Source organism: Rhinopithecus roxellana, chromosome 12 (assembly GCF_007565055.1).
Source record: "Rhinopithecus roxellana isolate Shanxi Qingling chromosome 12, ASM756505v1, whole genome shotgun sequence".
NCBI lineage: Eukaryota > Metazoa > Chordata > Mammalia > Primates > Cercopithecidae > Rhinopithecus > Rhinopithecus roxellana.
The window spans coordinates 64961104-64981576 of NC_044560.1; the positions used below are offsets into that span (position 1 = coordinate 64961104).

Sequence of the window (20473 nt, forward strand, 5' to 3'; positions counted from 1 at the left end):
AAGGCCTGTATTCCTAACCATTCTGCAATACTACTCATCTAAATCATGCTGATGCTTTTATCTAATGATAAATGACTTTGGAACTCAGCGAGCTTCAAACTTACGATTTCGTATGAATCTGTGACGAATCCCCTCTAAAGATTTCTCTGAATGTCGTCTCTGCCAGGATAGAGGATCAAACTAAGTTGTCTGTACAATATGACAAGTCGATTTGGCCCAGACACTATTGTTAGTGTTCTCAGTATTGAAACAACTTACTCTTCAGGATTCTCCCTGAGTAAAACATAATAGAATAAAATTTAGAATTGATTCTTTGTAACTTCTATTTTCTGAACTTCATGCCCTAAATCATCAGACAGTTTTATAGTCTAGTCTTCTAGGAGAACTATGTACCTTTGAAACTGTACCCTCCTGGGGTCCCAAGCCAAAGTAAAAAAGACAGGACTCAGTCTAATACCATCATGATAGTAAATTATGCAACATCTCAATCCTGACACAAAGTTTATAAAGATAAATCCTTTCTTCACCTTCCAATATCTTCTTCAAATCCTCCAAATTCAGTTCTCTCTACTCACCTAAATAAGCCGCATCCAATAAACAGCAGCTGAGTAATTTTTAGGGTAAATGAAAACAGGAAAGCTTCTAATGCACGGAAGAATTCCTTATACCTAGGTCTTATCATGCTCTGGCAAGTTCTAGTCCAGTTATAGTTTTAAGAATTATCTCTAAGGTGAGGTACATGCATGTAATGCAAGGTGGATGCAAAATGATCCTCTGAATAATAGTAAGAAAATTTTAGGACCTCTTTTTATATTACTTTTACCTCAATCGTTAAAATTTTTATTTTAGGGAATGTTTCAAAAAATAAATGATATAAAAGTGTAGTGGTACATTTATGTTATATATAAATGCACAAGTGATAGGCTCAACATATCTGGAGACTCCTGGTCTATACCACGATGATTAAGCTAAAAGAATTCTAGGTGGAAAGTATGCAGCCACTTATTATGATACTACAAATTTATAAATATTGATGCATCAAGTATCCAAAATTATGAAAATGACAGTGTAGCAATACAGTTTTGGTGATGAACCATTGGCTTCATCTCCCATTACTTTCAATGTATGTATTTTCATGTGAGGGAGCTACAACTCCTGATTTTGCATACTAATTTTCGATTGGGAAGTAAAAATAATACCTCTAAAGGTAAGATCTCTAGTGTTTTTTGTTTGTTTGTTTGTTTGTTTGTTTGTTTTTGAGACAGAGTCTCGCTCTGTCGCCCAGGCTGGGGTGCAGTGGTTGGATCTCAGCTCACTGCAAGCTCCTCCTCCCGGGTTTACGCCATTCTCCTGCTTCAGCCTCTCGAGTAGCTGGGACTACAGACGCCCACTAGTTTTTTTTTTTTTTTTTTATTTTTTATTTTTTAGTAGAGACGGGGTTTCACCGTGTTAGCCAGGATGGTCTCGATCTCCTGACTTCGTGATCCGCCAGTCTCGGCCTCCCAAAGTGTTGGGATTACAGGCTTGAGCCACCGCGCCCAGCCTCTAGTGTTTTTTTTCTTTTTTCTTTTTTTTTTTTTTGAGATAAGAAAAAATACAGAATGAGATTTTCCATCTACATAGCTTTAATTAGAAGGAAAAAGACAAGGTAGTGGAACAGACTTATACCTTAGAACAGTATTGCCCAGGAAGTACTCTTCAATGTTATTATGTATTCTAAAGGAAGAGGGGGATTTGTTAAACAGGTTTCTTTACTAGAATTCTTAGAACCCCTAATGGGACACTCTAATAGGCATTATCTAAGAGGCAGACAAACTTATTTGACCATGGCATCGTTTTTGAGCAGCACTTCCTGGAATGAATCTGTTTTTGAATGTACTTGGAAAATGTTGACCAAAGTAAATTGCAGTTTTCTGCCTAGGGCCCAAACCTCTACCCATTAAATTAGTGTCCATCCCTGTTCAAGCTAATTCCACTTAATATATGCCTTACCAAGAGTCAGGGTATTCTCTCTCTCTTTTCCCTTCTACCTTACTCCTCTTAAATTCAATGTATATTTTTTGAGTTCTTTCCATTTATCCAGTACTGTGCTAAGTATAAAGAGAAAATTATAAACCTACGTAATCTTTATTCTAGACATTATACACATAATTATTTACAATTGTTATAAATCAGAAGTTATAAATAGGTTTCAGAGGGACTCTGTGCTTGGTTTGGTGCATTAGAGAAGCATCCATGAGCTCATATTTCTGCTGAGATATGAACAATGAGTTGGAAATGGACATTTGAAAAGCAAGGGAGCTCCTAAAATAAAGGAAATAAATATACAAATGCTCTGAGTGTAGGAGAGATTTGTTCATCATCACCATTAGATTAGCAGGGTAGTGTGGCTGGAGCAGAGTGAATGGGATAGAAAGCTATATGCACAGGGTGGCAGAGTCAAGGAGGAAGCAGATTACACAGGCCCTTGAAAGCCACGTCAGGGCTTGGGGATTTTAATTGAGAGCAACTGAAAAATTATGTGAAGGTTTTAAGTAGCAAGTGACAAGTTCAGAGTCCTCCTTGAAATGATCACTCTGGATATTTTGTAGATGATAAATTGGAAAGAGACAAAAAGAAAAAAAAAAAAAAGACATTTCCATACCCTTCTAGATAAACTTTGCAAGGACAGGTATATTCTTCCTTCACAAAGAAACCCCAGACATTTATGACAGTGCTTGGTACTTGGTAGAAGCCCCACAAAAATTTGCTAAATAAAGGAATTAAGATCCTATTTTATCAATTCAGGTGAAAGGTGTTGGTGCATGGACTTGAAGGTGACAGTATAGCAATACAGTTTTGGTGATTAACCATTGGCTTCATCTCCCATTACTTTCAATGTATGTATTTTCATGTGAGGGAATCTTTTGATGGAATATTATATATTAACCAGAAATTGGCAATATACAGATTTTGGAGACATGAGGAATTACTGGCAGGTCCTGCACATCATAGGCAGCTGTCTACTTTGCCTATGAACTCATATAGCAACATTTAGGTAACTTTTCACTTCCTCATTTTTAATATAGAGTCATATCATGATTCCAAGTTCATTTGAACTTTGTATATGTCAAGATTAAAACAAACAACCATAGAACCTGTTAGGAATTTCATTTATTATTTTAAATATATACAGTTTTGAAGACCCAGCTTAATTATTGTTCCAAATTATATTACCCATAGAATTTACACAAAAAATAAAATTTTAAATTATACTTCAAATGAAAATGAGAAAAGTGCTTGTTAAGGGTTGAATTGTGACCTTCTAGTTCATACATTGAAGTCCTAACCCCTCTACTTACAAATGTGACCTTGTTTAAAAAATAGAATCTTTATAGAATTAATCAAGCTAAAATAAGGGCATTAAGGTGTGTCCCAATCCAACATGACTGGTGTCCATGTAAAAGGGGGAAATTTAGGGACAGCCACATATACAGGGAGAATGACATGTAAGTATGAAAATCTAGACACCAGAATGACCTAGAACAGATCCTTCCCTCACAGTCCTGAAAAGAAACCCAATCTTACCAATCCTTTGATTTCAGACTTTTAGCCTCCAGAACTGAGAGTCATTAAATTTCCAACAGTTTCCAGTATTTTGTTTTGGCAGCCATGGCAAACTAATGTAATGCCTATAAATACCAGCAACTTTATTAAGATTCTATTAACTGTTCTTTATATTCTTTATTCTGGTTGAGTCTGCCAAATTTAGCAACACATGCTGGTTGCGACTGTGGATGGTGATTAGTTCTGTTGTTTACAAAGACAAACAAATCGTATTTAAATCTCTTAAAGTTGGAAATAGGTGGAAAGCAGGAACAGCAACTGCAGTTTTAGTCAAGTCCTGTTTCTGACTCTATTATTTTTGGAACTAGAAGGAGTATTATTTTTTATTGAGAAGCCATTTGTTTTTCTGTGTGATTATTAAGAATAATAAATAACAAATAATTGGCAAGGTCACTTCAGCTTTAGTTTGAGATGGTGCACATGTCATACGAATTATTAGCATTTTGTTTTTCTCAAACAGGTTTTCTTCACTTTAATGATGAATACACCTGCTTCATTTTATTTAGAAAGAAGTCATTCTCTTCACCATGACTGAGCCACCACTTTTAAATATACAGTCAGTCCTCCATATGTGCTGCTTCTGCATTCTCAGATTCAACCATCAGAAGATGAAAGATATTTGGGGAAAAAAATCAGTGAAAAATAATACAATTTAAAAAATAGAAATGAGGAAACAATACCGTATAACAACTGTTTACATAGTATTTACCTTGTTTTAGGCATTATAAGTCATCTAGAGATGATTTAAAGTATATAATAGGATGTGCATAGGTTATACGCAAATACCATGCCACTTTATTTCAGAGATTTGAGCATCCACGGATTGTGGTAAACTCAGGGGTTCAGGAGCCAATCTCCTGTAGATATGAAGGTTCAACTGTATATTATAATTAATGGCTGAAACAATGTGAATAAACATTCAAATTTATTTCTTCATGTTCTTTTTTGGAATTGAAGGATATAAAAAATAAATAATATTAATATACAAAGATTTAAAGATATCTTGAATTTAATGTTATTAAATTCTTCAAAGTCTAATGCCATGCAAATCATATTTGTATTTATCCTCAATAGTTTTTCTCAACCAGTAGTTTCAATATTTTTAATACTTTTTTCCAGATTGTACACTTTAATTTAAAAAACATTGTCAGTGCAGACATGACAAAAAAAACAGTCCCAAAGTTACAGTTCTTCAGTTTCTGAAATATTAGCATGTTGGTTTCTTTTTGTCATTTTATCATTTTCAGGGCCTAGAGCTCAGATAAATTCTGCTATGTCAACACATATTTATAGATTCAGAATCACAGTATGTGTGATAAAAATTACAAACAAAATTGAAGATGTAACTCTTACTCTAATCAACAGGGAATGTTTTATAGAATAAATTGAACTTGCATTAAAGTCAAAAGGAAGCACGTGTGTATGTGTGTCTCAAAGTCAAAAGGAAGCATGTGTGTATATGTGTCTGAGTGCATGTGCACACATGCTAAAGGAACGGCGTGAGCCAAGGCACAGAGTCATAGTGAGTACACTTTAAGTGAAGATAAGTAGACTTGTGATTCGAACACAGATTTGATGTTGCTGACTTGAGTTACCTTCGATTATGTAGGTAAAGAGTGATTATTGGAGGCCTCAAATGCCAGTAATAAAGATGCCTTCGTTATGGGTTGAATTGTGACCTCCCAGTTGTACCTGAGACTGATGAATAATAGGGGCTATTACAGAGGATCTAGAGCTTGGTTTCCCATCCTAGCTCAACATTTACTGCTCTTTGTACTCCAAGCTTTTACGCGGTTTTATTTTTATAGTGATACAAGAGTGCCAGGAAGGGAAGGGCACGGTCCCTTTAAATGATATGGAAAGGAGGAAGGGAAGTGTTGGATAGAGGGGGGCCCTACCCCACTGACCTAGGTGAGGACCGGCACTTCTGCCTTTGCGCCCAAATGTTGCATTTTCCAAGAACGCCCTGGCCCACCACAATCCCATTCTGTGCCTATAAAAACCTGAGACCCTAGCAAGGCAGAGACAGAAGCTTCTGGAAAGGCAGAGAAACACATCAACGGAAAGACAAGTGGCTGGACATTGAGAGGATGTCGAGGGGAGCACACCAATGGAAGAGCACATTGACTGATGCCGGCAGGAGGCCAGGCAGTCATCTAGCAGGATGAGGCGGAGTTTGGTCCGAGCAGTCTTAGGAGAGAGCCAGGGGTCACTGAGCAGCCCAACTCCAGAAGAAAACCATCTCCCTTCTGGCTCCCCCATCGGCTGAGAGTTACTTCCACTCAATAAAACTTTACATTCATTCTCCAAGTCCACATGTGATCCAATTCTTCCAGTACATCAACGCAAGAACCCAGGATACAGAAAGCCCTCTGTTCTTGGGATAAGGTAGAGGGTCTGATCCAGCTGGTTAACACAAGCCACCTATAGACAGCAAACTAAAAGAGTACCTTGTAACACACACCCACTGGGGCTTCAGCTGTAGACACTCACCTCTAGACACTGCTGTGGGATCAGAGCCCCACAGCCTGCTTGTCTGTATGCTCCCCTAGAGGTTTGAGAAGTGGGGCACTGAAGAAGCGAGCCACACCCCCATCATCAGTCCTGTGAGGGGGGCAAGGGAACCTTTCCTGTTTCAACAACATGTATCACCCTATCAGACATTGTTACAAAATCATTTGTTCAAATTGCTTTATTAAAATGTTTAAATTTTTAATGATCCTTCCCCCTAGGCAAAATGCCCGACTTCCAGGAAAGAACTGCTCTGTGCAACTATTACTCCCTCATATTTGGCTGGTGCAAAAGTAATCGCGGTTTTGGATCATGAATTTTAAATCATTATAACTAGGCTCAAACACATCTTTATTAATCAAAATAGGAAACATTACAATCAATACATTTTTACCAATGAAAAATAAGTTTGTTTATTCCTGTAGCATAAAAATCCGTGCTTCAGGATTCAATGAACTCTTAGAAAGCACTTTCTGCATTCTACTGGTTGTGGAAGTGTTTTCCTTACAAAAAGTTGTCGAAATGCTTAAAGAAGTGGTAGTCGGCAAGAGGTCAGGTGAATATGGTGGATGAGGCAAAACTTCGTAGCCCAGTTTGTTCAACTTCTGAAGCTTTAGTTGTGTGATGTGCAGTCATGCATTGTCATGGAGAATTGGGCCCTTTCTGTTGACCAAAGATGACTGCAAGGGTTGAAGTTTTCGGTGCCTCTCTTTGAACTGCTGAGCATACTTATCAGATGTAATGGTTTTGCTGGGATTCAGAAAGCAATAGTGGATCAGACCAGCAGCAGACCACCAAACAGTGAACATGACATTTTTCTGGTCCAAATTTGGCTTTGGGAAGTGCTTTGGAGCTTCTTGGTCTAGCCACTGAGCTGATCACCACCGGTTGTCATATAAAATCCATGTTACATTGGAAGTCACAATCTGATCAAGAAATGATTTGTTGTTGTGTAGAATAAGAGAAGATGACACTTCAAAATGACAATTTTTTTTTTTTTAATTTTCACTCAGGTCATGAGGCATCCACTTATCCAGCTTTTTCACCTTCCCAATTTACTTCAAATGCTGAATAACTCTAGAATGGTCAATGCTGAGTTCCTTGACAATTTCTCACACAGTTGTAAGAGGATCAGCTTCCATGGTTGCTCTCAGTTGGTCATTGTCAACTTCCAATAACCAGCTACTATGTTCCTCATCTTCAAGGCTCTCCTCTCCTTTGCAAAACTTCTTGAACCACCACTGCACTGTACGTTCATTAGCAGTTCTTGGACCAAATGCGTTATTGATTTTGAGAGTTGTCTACACTGTTTTACGACCCATTTTGAACTCAAATAAGAAAATCACTCGAGTTTTCTTTCTGTCTAACATTGTTTCCATCATCTAAAATAAACATAAAATAAACAGCGAGTAATAAGTGATAAGCAAAAACATAAAATGAGAAATGCCCATTAAAATGATGTTTAACAAAACCACATTTATTTAAGAATGTATTCCAATATCAAACGCCAAATTCCAAGAATGCAAAAACCACAATTACTTTTGCACTCATACTTAGAACCATGCCTGGGGCACTATAAACACTCAACAAAAATGTGTTGATTGGATGAATGAATGACCTTGAACAATTATTTAATTTTTTTTTTTTTTTTTTTTTTTTTTTTGAGATGAAGCCTGGGGTGCACTCTTGTTGTCCAGGCTGGAGTGCAATGGTGCAGTCTCAGCTCACCGCAACCTCTGCCTCCTGCGTTCCAGCAATTCTCCTGCCTCAGCCTCTTGAGTAGCTGGAATTACAGGCATGCACCCCCATATCTGGCTAATTTTTATATTTTTAGTAGAGACATGGTTTCTCCATGTTGATCAGGCTGGTTTCAAACTCCTGACCTCAGGTGATCAGCCTGCCTCAGCCTCCCAAAGTGCCAAGATTACAGGTGTGAGCCACCACACCTGGCCTATTTAATGTACTTCTAACTCACTTTCCTTGTATTGATATGGCAGTGATGATGATGATATTAATAATAATCACAATAATACCACATAGTGCTATGATAAGGCTTACACATAGATTCATCTAACACAGTGCTTTTCATGTAAATGCTCAGTATTATTTATTTATTTATTTATTTTTGAGACAGGATCTGTCTCTGTTGCACAGGCTGGAGCTCAGGGGCATGATCTTAGCTCACTGTACCCCCTCTCTCCTGGGCTCAAGCAATCATCTCACCTCAGCCTCCTAAGGAGCTGGGACTACAGGCACATGCCACCACAACTGGTTAACTTTTTAAATTTTTTGTAGAAACAAGGTTTCATCATGTTGTCCAGGCTGGTCTCTAACTCCTAAACTCAAGTGATCTATCTACCTGCCTCAGCCTCCCAAAGTGCTTGGATTACAGGCATGAGCCACTGTGCCTGGCCTATACTCAACAAATTTAGATACTTTTTTTCTTGTTGTAGATTATTGCATTGAGACCAACATAAAAAAAGAAATCTAAAAGAAGTCTCATAGATTGATTTTAGGATGTCGATTATTTTCAAAACAAGTGAGAAACCCAGGGGTGTAATGAGCACATAGTTCTAGGCTTCAAGAAACAAATCATTTATTTGAAATTAGTCTAAAATGTAAAAGTAAAAAATGGAAAAAGATAATGCATGAATTGCAGGATCCAGCACACATTAAAGAGTTTTTTGGGGAAAAATAGATAGATAGATAGATAGATAGATAGATAGATAGATAGATAGATAGATAGATAGATCTATATAGAGAACGGGACAAGCTAATAAGAGAAGGCTCCATGGGAGAGGAACAGATTTGTACTTGGGAATGAAAAATAGACCTGATCTATATAAATGAAGAGGAAAGGAACAGACCATCGGAGAGGATGAAGGCAAAGCAGAATGCAGAGTTCAGTTGGAATGACTATGGTATGCCCATATGATCAGAAGTTGGGGGATGTCAACAAAAACCAAAAAGGATGGGCCTTTGGGAGAGGATACCGTTGCATATGTGAAAAAACGTATTCTTCAGTAAATCTGGGGGACACTGAAAGTAAGGCAAAAGACTTTTATTTTGTTGTAAAAAAAAAACTATAGTTACTGAAATCATTTTGGGTTTAGTGTGTGTGTTGTGCACCCACACACACAATCAAGTGTCACAAAGTCACCGAGGAGTATTAGAATTAAGTAAAGAACTTGGAATCAGGAAAACTAGATAGCAGACTATTTTTATGTCCTCTATCACATTTGCTCTTTTTCATCTTCGTTACTCTCAGCATGATCATTCTATAACAGAGACATGATTATGCACTTTTCTGCTTAAATTCTGCTCATCTCCCCTAGTTTTCAGGGAGTTAAATCCAAACTCCTCAGCAAGTCATTCAAGGTCAGTAGTAACCTAGGTTCAACATTTTCCCTGCCTCATCTCCTAATAGCTCCTCCAAATCTAAATGAGTTTTATATCCCCCACACAGACACACCAAAGTTCTGGCTGTCCCTTTAAATAACATAAATAAGCCAGACGCGGTGGCTCACGCCTGTAATCCCAGCACTTTGGGAGGCCGAGGCGGGTGGATCACGAGGTCAGGATATCGAGACCATCCTGGCTAACACGGTGAAACCCCGTCTCTACCAAAAATACAAAAGCATTAGCAGGGCGAGGTGGCAGGCGCCTGTAGTCCCAGCTACTCGGGAGGCTGAGGCAGGAGAATCGCCTGAACCCAGGAGGCAGAGCTTGCAGTGAGCCGAGATCGCGCCACTGCACTCCAGCCTGGATAACAGAGTGCGACTCTGTCTTAAAAAAAAAAAAAAAAATATATATATATATATATATATATATATATATATATATATATTTGCAGCCTGGAATAGCATTTCTCTTTCTATTATGCCTCATATGACCTTCAACTCAATTTGCAGACACAGCTCAAATAAATGCTGCCTCTCTTATGAAACCTTTTCTAACATTGTACCACTTCTGTGGTTCTCTGAGCTCTGACTTTTCTCTTCCCATAACAACTTATACATCTTGTACTTATAACATTAAACTTATTTTGATTTTGTGTTTATATTCTTATTTCTCAGATTAAATCATGAGGTTCTTGAAGGTCAAGTGACTTTGTATCTGTAGTGCTTAGCACAGTAATGGCATATAGTAAGGAATTAATACACTAAAAAGCACTAGAAAAACTTACATTTTGAGTTTTCCTTAACTTACATTAAAATGTAAGCTGCAACTTAAACTTACATTTTAAGTGAAAAAAAGGTGTTGCTACATAGAGCAATAAGGTCATGATTAAAAATTAGACTGTTTTAGAATAGATGGCAAATTTAGTGTTAAAAATTAGACTGTTTTAGAATAGATGGCAAGTTTAGTGTTAACTTCTTAAATTGGATCTGTCAGAAGGTTATTTGAGAGAAAATATTCTGATATGCTTGGAAATACAAGGATGGCTCTTGAGCTAGAGAGTCACACATTGGGCCAGCATATTTTTAGAGATGACCCCTGAAAAACAGAGACGAGCAGTGGACTCTAGAAGAAAGGATATGAAAGGAAACAAACATCTGATTAGAACCTGGGCTTTGTGGCATGATAGGAACAGTGAAATTACTGGATCAGGAAGCAGTGACCAAGAGTAATTAGAGAGGTGGAAGAAGAATTGGGACGGTGTGATACAGAGACCCTGGGCGAGAACACGTTCAACAAGATCGACACTATCAAATGCCCCCAAGAGATCAAGGGAAATGAAGCTGAGAAATAATCAGAACAAAATTGCTAATTTTAGAGCGAGATTTCAGCAATTTGATTGGTAGAGAAGATGTGGAATTCAAGTAACAAAGGAAGTTGTTGAGTCGGAATTGGTATTTTTGGCTTTTAGTCATGTTTACAACTTCAAAAATGAGAAAAAGAGCATTGCTAAATATGAGTATCCTATCTATAGGTTTATATATATATATATATATATATATGATAGTACTGCATTTTAAAGATTGAGTTTTCAATTTCAAGTTCGGTTACAGATAAAATAAAACATCTGGAGTTTGGGAACTCCCAGAATGAGATTTTATTCCCTCATTGGTCATGTCTGAAGACTCCAGAGCTTAGAATTCCCTTCATAAACCTTACTTTTCTTATGGGTAGTTCTACCCATGGACACATTTTCCTAAGTATAATCTCTAAAAGAGTTAGAATTTGTGAGTAAGTTATGCAGAAGCGTTGAGAGCAGCATTTCCCAAGATATGTTCATTGAAACACTAGTACATAGTCTGTTAATAGTTGTTATATGAAAAAAAAAAAATTACCCTAGTCAAACATATTTTTGAAATGCAAGTTAAAACAAACCCAGACACTTTCTTTACTGCAGGACTCCTCAGAATCTCTTATTAGTGTGCAACTGTGAATATGAAAGAAATATTTAGGGTAGCAGTTGTTTCCAAAACACTTTTCACCAAGATATCATTTTTGTCATGAAACTCACCTTTGGACTTGTTGAGTGGGATGTATTTTATTTAATATTTTCTAGCTCCTTTTATCTCAAAGTAAATGTTCCATGATATTTATATGTTATATAATGAGCACAAAAAAACCAATAATAATAATGATGTATACATACAAGAACTGCAAGTCTTTTTTTTCCCCTTCCTTCCTTCCTTCCTTCCTTCCTTCCTTCCTTCCTTCCTTCCTCCCTCCCTCCCTCCCTCCCTCCCTCCCTCCCTCCCTCCCTCACTGCTTTCTTTCCCCCCTTCCTTCCTTCTTCCACAAGAAAGAATTTGAGGCAGGTCCAGAGTAGAGTGAAAGCAAGTTTATTAGAGAAGTAAAGAAACAAAAAAATGGCTACTCCATAGGCAGAGCAGCAGTATGGGCTGATTGACTGAGTATACTTAGAGTTATTTCTTGATTATATGCTAAACAAGGGGTGGATTATTCATGAATTTTCTGGGAAAGAGACAGGCAAATTCCAAAACTGAGGGTTCCTCCTGCTTTTAGACCATACAGGGTAACTTCCGGTTGTTGGCATGTAAACTATCATGGTATGGTGGGAGTGTCTTTTTGCATGCTAATGCATTATTAGCATAAAATGAGCAGTGATGATGACCAGAGATCACTTTCGAGGCCATCTTGGTTTTGGGTTTTGGTGGGATTTGGCCAACTTCTTTACCACATCCTGTTTTATCAACAGGGTCTTTGTAACCTGTATCTTGTGCTGACTTCCTATCTCATCCTGTGATTAAGTATGCCTGACCTCCTGGGAGTGCAGCCCAGTAGGTCTCAGCCTTATTTTACCCAGCCCCTATTCAAGAGGAAGTCATTCTGGTTTGGACACCTATCTCCCTCCCTCCCTCCCTCCCTCCCTCCCTCCCTCCCTCCCTCCCTCCCTCCCTTCCTTCCTTCCTTCCTTCCTTCCTTCCTTCCTTCCTTCCTTCCTTCCTTCCTTCCTTCCCTCTTTCCCTTTCCTTCCTTCCTTTCATATTCTCTCTAATTAGGAGAATTTCTCAATGGACTTGTTAATTTTCATTTAAAATAAAGAACTTGTACTAACGAATTAGATTTCTACTTTAACTATACACTGAAAAAATTATCAAGTAACTCTCAGGAAACATCATTAACAAAATCTGTGGGACTGGGATATCTAAATTTCCTCTTTTCCAGTTTGTAAGCTCTAGCATTTTGGGGCTCTAAATTTCTTTGAAAACATGTGAGGGTTTGAAGTACTGGCATGCATAAAATTCTTTAGTAAAACAGGAATATTGAATATGCTTTTAACTTTAACACTAAGCATTTCTATGATTGCCTCACACTTTTTTTTATTGGTATTGACTGCAGTGGATTCATGAGGAGGACATATGTTCTTAGCAAAGACGTATAGGACGATTCTGCGTTACATCACCACCACCCACCTTCATTTAAACTCTGGAAAAAGACAAGCTCTTCCAAATGTTTCCAATTTTTATTCTGCTTTACTCTCACACAGATACTTCTCTGGAATGTTCTTATCTCATCCACCATGATTTCTTTGTCCCCCAGGTTTGTTCCTCTGCCCTTCACGAAATTATACGATCAGCACATCTCACTGCAGCCTCTGGATACATGTTCCCTGCATTGTGTCCCTCACCCCTTCTCCTGTGTTTGTGGCAGTTTCCCCAGTGCCCAGAAGCTGCCACCTTGTTTCATATCAGAGTCACTTATGCTTTCCCTATTTCTGATTCACAGCTTTTACCTGCCTTGCAGTGCTTTTCTGGAACATGTTTGCCCTCCCCAGTTTTGTTAAAGCCACAAAGAAACACCAGCGTTATCTACCTGAATGATTCTGATCGTTTTCTAAAAAGCCATTTGCTTTGTCAAACCTACCTTTTCAAATTCCAAGGTAAATTGGTGCCTTGGAATCCTGCATTCCTGTGGTCTGAAATGCTTCTTGATATGCAAGTGCAGCAGGAAGATATGGGCACAGAAATGCCTGGGTAGAGCTATGACCAGCGGCTCTGTGCTGTGAGGGAACTTCAACCATAGTTCAGGTGACAAGAAGCCCTTACATGAAGTAAGCCCCTCTGCTCTTCCCTTGCTCCTACTGTCTTCCCTAGAAACAAAAATAAAGGACAACTCCTTCCATACATAGACAACTACTTCAGGCGGAGTTAGTCAGATGAAAGTCACAAGATGACTCAAAATGCCTATTTCACAGGCATAAAATACTCTTAGTGATTGAGATATAAAAGAGTCAACTTTAAGTGTTTCATTAAAATCACTGCAAATACTATGCATAACAATTTACCAAGAACTCATGAAGCTGCTTGTTTAATAAATGAAGCTCATCTACAGTAAATGGCTTGGTACAACCAAAGTGGCTCTAATCAAATTGCGGACAGATGAGTTCTGTACATGCAGCTTATTTCATTAATTTACTACTGTTTAGGGTTCATAGGCAATGGCCAATTGATATTATTTGTGACAACATTAAATAAAATAAGTAAAGGAAAATAAGTTGCATGATGTATTGCAGAGATAAATCACACCCCGGCAAGTGGGGAGCTGAAACCCTCCAGCAAAAGCACTTAGCACACTTCATTTGATTCCCATTCGTCAGCCTCAGTGCCAGTGGCTCAAAAAGAATGCAAAGGTAAATGAACACCAAAATATGATTTACAGTACTGGAAAACAGTCCTACCCAAATAAATCAAGGTTCCACTTCATTTCAGGCATTGGTTTATCCATAATACAGGGCTTTTACAATCCAGTCCTGCCAATTGTAAACAAACCACAACAAAACACACACCTGCACGAAGAGATAGGCATGATACTGTGTGTGCATAGAGAACTAAAGAGGTTTAAAAATAACTGCAGCTATTCGGCAGATTGAAAAAGGAAATGGGCAACACATTTTAAAAGACTTCGTTGGTTTGAGCAGTAATGTTGTTGCAGTCTGCTTACGTGATTAGGACAGGAGAAGCCACATCCACTTTTAGAATTTACAGATTTAAAAATGTTCATCCAGACTGCTTCTATACATAGCTTTGTTAAAACTCCTGGGAAGACTATCGTAAAGTTCTGTTCTTATTCAAGATTTTAAGAATTGTTCTGGGTTAGAGAGAAAAGAAGAGAGAGAGGAATAAGGGAATAGGAGAATCTATTAAATGAGGTGTCTTCTAAAATGACTTAATTTCATTTTCATTCTAGACTCCATAGATTGTAACTGCCACCTTGCTACTGGGGAGCTTTTCATCTGATGCAAACCAAAGATAACAAAGGAGGAAACTGAAGGGTTTCTGTCATAAACATCTCTCTTCAGCTAAATATAGGTGATTGCATATTGCAAACATAATTCTATGTTGATTTCTTTTTATTAATCATAAACCTAAAAAAAAAAAAGAAATAGTTGAAAGCAAAAAAAAAAAAAACAAAAGGAAAACATTAAAATTACAGTATTTTAGAACTGGAGAGAACTTCCTTACAGATCATTTAGAAGTCTAATTACCAAATTTGGCAGAAATAATCTTAGGATTTAAAAAAGATGAGTAAGCCAAGGTCACAACATTGGTTAACGACAGAGCCAAGCTCCAGCTCAAGGACTTCAAAATCTTTAAAAAGTTTGTGCACAAATATGTTGAAATCTTTATATCCTACAGTTCTTTGTGATATGCAAAATACACAGATAAATGTTTTATGTTCTTACATACCCTGTGTATGTGCACGAGTGTGTGCACACGTGGGTATATCATGGATTTTTTCCACATATATGTATGTCACGGATTTTTTTTTTTTTTTAAGGCTTTCTGCTTTTCTTTTCTTTTTTTTTTTTTTTTTTTTTTTTTTTTTTTTTTTTTTTTTTTTGAGACGGAGTCTGGCTCTGTCGCCCAGGCTGGAGTGCAGTGGCCGGATCTCAGCTCACTGCAAGCTCCGCCTCCCGGGTTTACGCCATTCTCCTGCCTCAGCCTCCCGAGTAGCTGGGACTACAGGCGCCGGCCTCGTCGTCTGGCTAGTTTTTTTTTGTATTTTTAAGTAGAGACAGGGTTTCACCATATTAGCCAGGATGGTCTCGATCTCCTGACCTCGTGATCCGCCCGTCTCGGCCTCCCAAAGTGCTGGGATTACAGGCTTGAGCCACCGCGCCCGGCCGGCTTTCTGCTTTTCTTATAGACTTACAGCAATATTTTATTTGGTTTCATTATATTCAAGCAATTTTTCCAAGAAGCATTTAGTGTGGTTTCCAACATGAAAGTGTCCTCCCTGAGGTTACTGTTGCACTTAAATGGCTGTTGTTTTCCTGCCTTCTTATTTGTGTCCTAAGAAAGACATACTGGACTGACTGGTTGTCTACTTAGTGCCATGTCTCCAAAGGTTGCATGCACATACACTGTGTTTCCTCCAACAAGCCTACAAAGCAACTGCCTAGAGAAGCATTGAAAACCAAGTGCAAAGTCTTTTTTATAAAATATCTTTCCTGGGAGATAATGCAGCACTTTTAGTATTTGTATTGCAGATACTGCTTATATTATTGGAAGTTAATTTTTTTTTTTTTTTTTTTTTTTTGAGACAGTCTCGCTCTGTCGCCCAGGCTGGAGTGCAGTGGCGCAATCTAGGCTCACTGCAAGCTCCGCCTCCCGGGTTTATGCCATTCTCCTGCCTCAGCCTCCCGAGTAGCTGGGACTACAGGCACCCGCTACCTTGCCCGGCTAGTTTTTTGTATTTTTTTTTTTAGTAGAGACGGGGTTTCACCGTGTTTGCCAGGATGGTCTCGATCTCCTGACCTCGTGATCCGCCCGTCTCGGCCTCCCAAAGTGCTGGGATTACAGGCTTGAGCCACCGCGCCCGGCCGGAAGATAATATTTTATCCCTAGTTGCAGAGGTATTACAAATTACCAAACCTATACAACCATGCTGCCTGAAGTTAAGATTATACATTGCTGAGGTTTAAGTAGGTGTTTGCCTAACAGCATCATTCTCCATAGAAAACAAGTTTTCAGAAGGAAAGCAGAAACAGTTGGGTTTTCATTCTATTATTGAAATTGCGCTTCTTTTTGTTAATGATTGAATAAATCAGAATTTCAGTGGTGTATTCTCAGCATTTTCTTCTATTTATTCCATCTGTTAGGGGAAAGCACCAGCATCTTGAGAAATAACCCACTTTATAGTCAAAAAGTATAGTCTGCAAATTTAAGCTGTTTATTGTGGGATAAAAATAGCCATAAAACAAACAAGCTCTCCTTGAACATTTGTGCCCCTGGTTGGAGAGCTCTTCCATTCCCTTGAAGGCTTTTGGCTATAAAACACCCTGAAAAACAATTTCTCACAGTCCTAGCTCGGATATAGGAAGCTGTTTCTCTCATTCTGATTAACTTGACTGCAGGTTTGCTTGGGGATTAAATAAACTAGCTAACTTCCAAAACCCTTCCCAAGGAGGGAAGGTCTCTTCTACCTTTTGTCTATTTCAGTGTCAGCCCTTGACACCCAGGCAGGAAGATGGGGATGAGGTCAGGGAGCAGTTTAACTTGGTGGGAATTGAACACAGAAATAAAACCCCAAAGAACATGGAGACTTTCTGTAGCACTGCTGGGAAATAGGATTGCAGCCTACCCCTCCTGGTTCATGTTTTCTCTACCTGTTACAAGTCATTTATTTTTATCACACCTTTAGTGAAAGTGACCTATAGAAAGGACTTTTAGCTGGGCTGTGGTGAACTAAGAAAATAAAAAAGATCTTAGAATTATAGTGGTTTAGTTAACCATCGAGGAAATAAGAGAAGTTAAGTTTTCATAAGTAAAGTGATTTTTTAAATGAATGTTCTAAACAAAATAGTAGCATGTATGAGAGGAAGAAAATCTAGTTGATCATTGTCTCTAACTGTAATTGATTCACCAAATGCGCATCCAATCTTGAGCCATGTGTAAGATTCACTTCTTTGTCTTTTCAGAGGTCAAATGCTACCATTACTATAAATACCTATATATCAAAGTTTACAGGTTGGTAACTTAATATATTCTATTGACCTAGGTTAAATATTCTCCCCAAATTTACTATGTTTAAACATATCAGTATTTTGAATGACAGAGGGGCTGGCATAACAATTTGGTTTTCTTTCTTCTATTTATCTGGTACTAAAGCTTCATGGGGATTGCTAAGTTTTTCTTCCAAACATGCTTGTAGGTTATTTCCTTGTTTGGCAAGGGAATGAAATTTACCATCACTTGGGAAAATTCTGAAGTCAAGCTGTGAAACTGAACAAAATTTTCATCAGCAAAAATTGAGTTTGAAAAACATGTGTTTCCCCTTTGGTAACAGGAGGATGCGAGGTAGATAGGAAGCCGAATCGGAGAGTTTAAGCCTTCATTATTCTTTCCTGTGTAACCATTCAGCAGCAAGGAAGAGAAAGAAAAGAATGCCAGCTGCAATGCCCAAAGCAAAATCTTTATGAGACTGAGTGTTGGAACTCGGAGAAGCAAACCAGGTGTCCACTCCTTGATCTTAACACACAGCATTTGTATACACAGAAGAAAAGGAAAGACAAGCCAAGAAGGACAGATCCCTGGGGAACATGGAGAAAGAAAGTACAGTGAGGAATCTTAAGAGGCTGTGGGTTCCTGCAGTGTGTTCACACAGGCATGCTGAACAATAAGTCCAAGATTATATTTTCATAAAGGAAATAGTATAATTGGCTATTTCCTAAAGTCACCTAAGCCCAGTCCAAATGATAAGTTTTCAGGGATAACAATAGCTTAAGTTTTTATAGCACTTTATATTATCTTGTTTGATCTTATCTGATCTGCACAACAAGTCTGTAAGATAGGTTACAATTATTCAAGAAGAACTTAATACTAGAGAGGTTAAATCACTTTCCCATGAGCCAGAATCAGGCAGGCAGTCTGTTGCTATAATTTCTTGTATGAAATTTTACTGAATTAAGCAGATTTACATTAAAAAGTAAAAGTCACAGCCCCATTATTCTCAGAATAAATATGAAAGAGTTATCTACCTTGCAATGAAGGAAACATCTTTTGTAAGAATCGATATTATGAACTTAAAGTAAGCAATAGAATATCAGAGTGAGTGCTGTTTCTGGTGACGCACCTTAGGGTCAGTTTAGTCCATCCTAGTTACATAAATATAATGTAACTTTCATGTTCCATTGCTCAAATGTATCATTCATGACTATCTTTTTACTTCTGGTTGCTGACATTAGACTGTAGACCTTACTCTTACATGAGAGAGAAAATCAACAATATCGCCATCATTACCATAGAAAACATTTAGTGAGGCCTCTATCTGTGCACCTGTTGTTGTTTTGCAAAGTGAGTTATTAGACGTGGTTCTTGTCCACTGGGATCTTAAAGACAAAGGAAAGGACATACAGACAACTGAACAAGCAATGAGACTTGTACACAGGCACATATGTGCCAGCTCCTATTTGCATAAGGAAATGTCTACTTTGTAGATTCAAGTTAATGATGTTTTGCTTTTGTCAATCCATTATGAATTGTCAGCTATTAAAATCTGGCCCCAAGTGAGATCTTAGCACAGTGACTTGCCTGATCCTGCTGTTCTGTTGTGTAGGTTAAGATCTCAATGTTCCTATCAAGCTTCAGGGAATTCTTAGCTTGTAAAGACTTTGCATTCAGGGTCACTGATGTTTCAAGAAACAGCTTAGCCAAACATCAATTTTTTTTTCTTAAATTTTTAAAAAGTTAGTTTAACAATTAGAAAACCAAATCATCTGCTGACTTCTTCGCAGAAAATAGAATTTAGAAGAACTTTATGAATTGAAAATGAAGCTTAAAACACTTTCTATTTTGAACTCTGATAAACTTGAGACAAAATACAGCTTTCCTTTTTTTCAGTTCTCAGCACTATGAGAAGCCTTATTTCTATCTTAGGAATCCTCAAATCATTAAAAATATGTTATGCTTCATGGGATCATTTGATGCATAAATATGGATGGGAGTAAGAAAATAGAAAGATTGCCAATCTTCACCTCTAAAAACTTGTTTTTGATATGGTACCTATGCACAACAATGGACTAGGTGCTATACATAATCACATTTAATATTCACAATCGTTGCGGGGAATAGAAACTATTTTACCATACCCCACCCTCCCTTTCACCGATGAGAAAATGCTAAATGAGTTGATCTAGGCCGCACACAGAGTAAGAATTACCAACAAAGTTCAAACCACAATTTTTCTGACTCCAAAGCTCATAGATTTAATCTGTACCTATCTACTTTATATAATAATTCTAAAAGGATGCATGTCTTTAACTTCTTTCTTTCAGAGAGAGTATGACTTTTTGGTATGCATTGAATATTGAGTACCCTAAGGGAAGAGAGTACCATAAGCCTTTCGTGTCTTCTCAGCCTCATCTCTTCCACCAGTCGGCTGCACCATATAGTCCAGCATAGGTTCTGGCCGAGCTCACACAGGTGAACCTGACAGTGTCTTTCTTAGGCTCCACAAAGCCTCCCTGATGCTGCTGCACGGCATGTCTGTGCCAGTCACACAACTTGGTTGTGTGGGGAAGTTCACGTCCATTAGGTCATGCTTGACAATTGGAGAGCCAGAGCCCACAGCAAAAAAAAAAAAAAAAAAAAAATCTCCCTTTTATCTTTCAGGTGAACAATTCTGAAATACATTTCATAAGCCTCCTTAGAAAGTCTGGCAGGATGGAACACCATTTGCCTATAGTGGTGGCCGACGCATTCATTTTTGGTTTGGCTTTCCCTCCTGCATTTCATTCTCTCTCTCATTTCTGTCCCTTGGGTTCCTGTCCCTAATAAATGGTCCTCATGCAAGCTCTTTTTCTAGGTTATGCATTCAGAGTACTTCAAGCTAAGACACAGGTAATTTGCTTTATTAATTATTATATGCCCATCTTCTA

The 20473-nt window shown here is 38.1% G+C and overlaps 1 long non-coding RNA gene across 1 annotated transcript; it reads right to left on the reverse strand.

The window, feature by feature from the left end:
- Positions 1-6283: 6283 nt before the first annotated feature.
- On the reverse strand, positions 6284-19989 carry LOC104675783. Its single transcript, XR_749830.2, has 3 exons — positions 19929-19989; positions 13459-13684; positions 6284-7499 (listed from the first exon to the last, which is right to left on the reverse strand). It is a non-coding gene; the product is annotated as an uncharacterized LOC104675783 (long non-coding RNA).
- Positions 19990-20473: the final 484 nt, after the last annotated feature.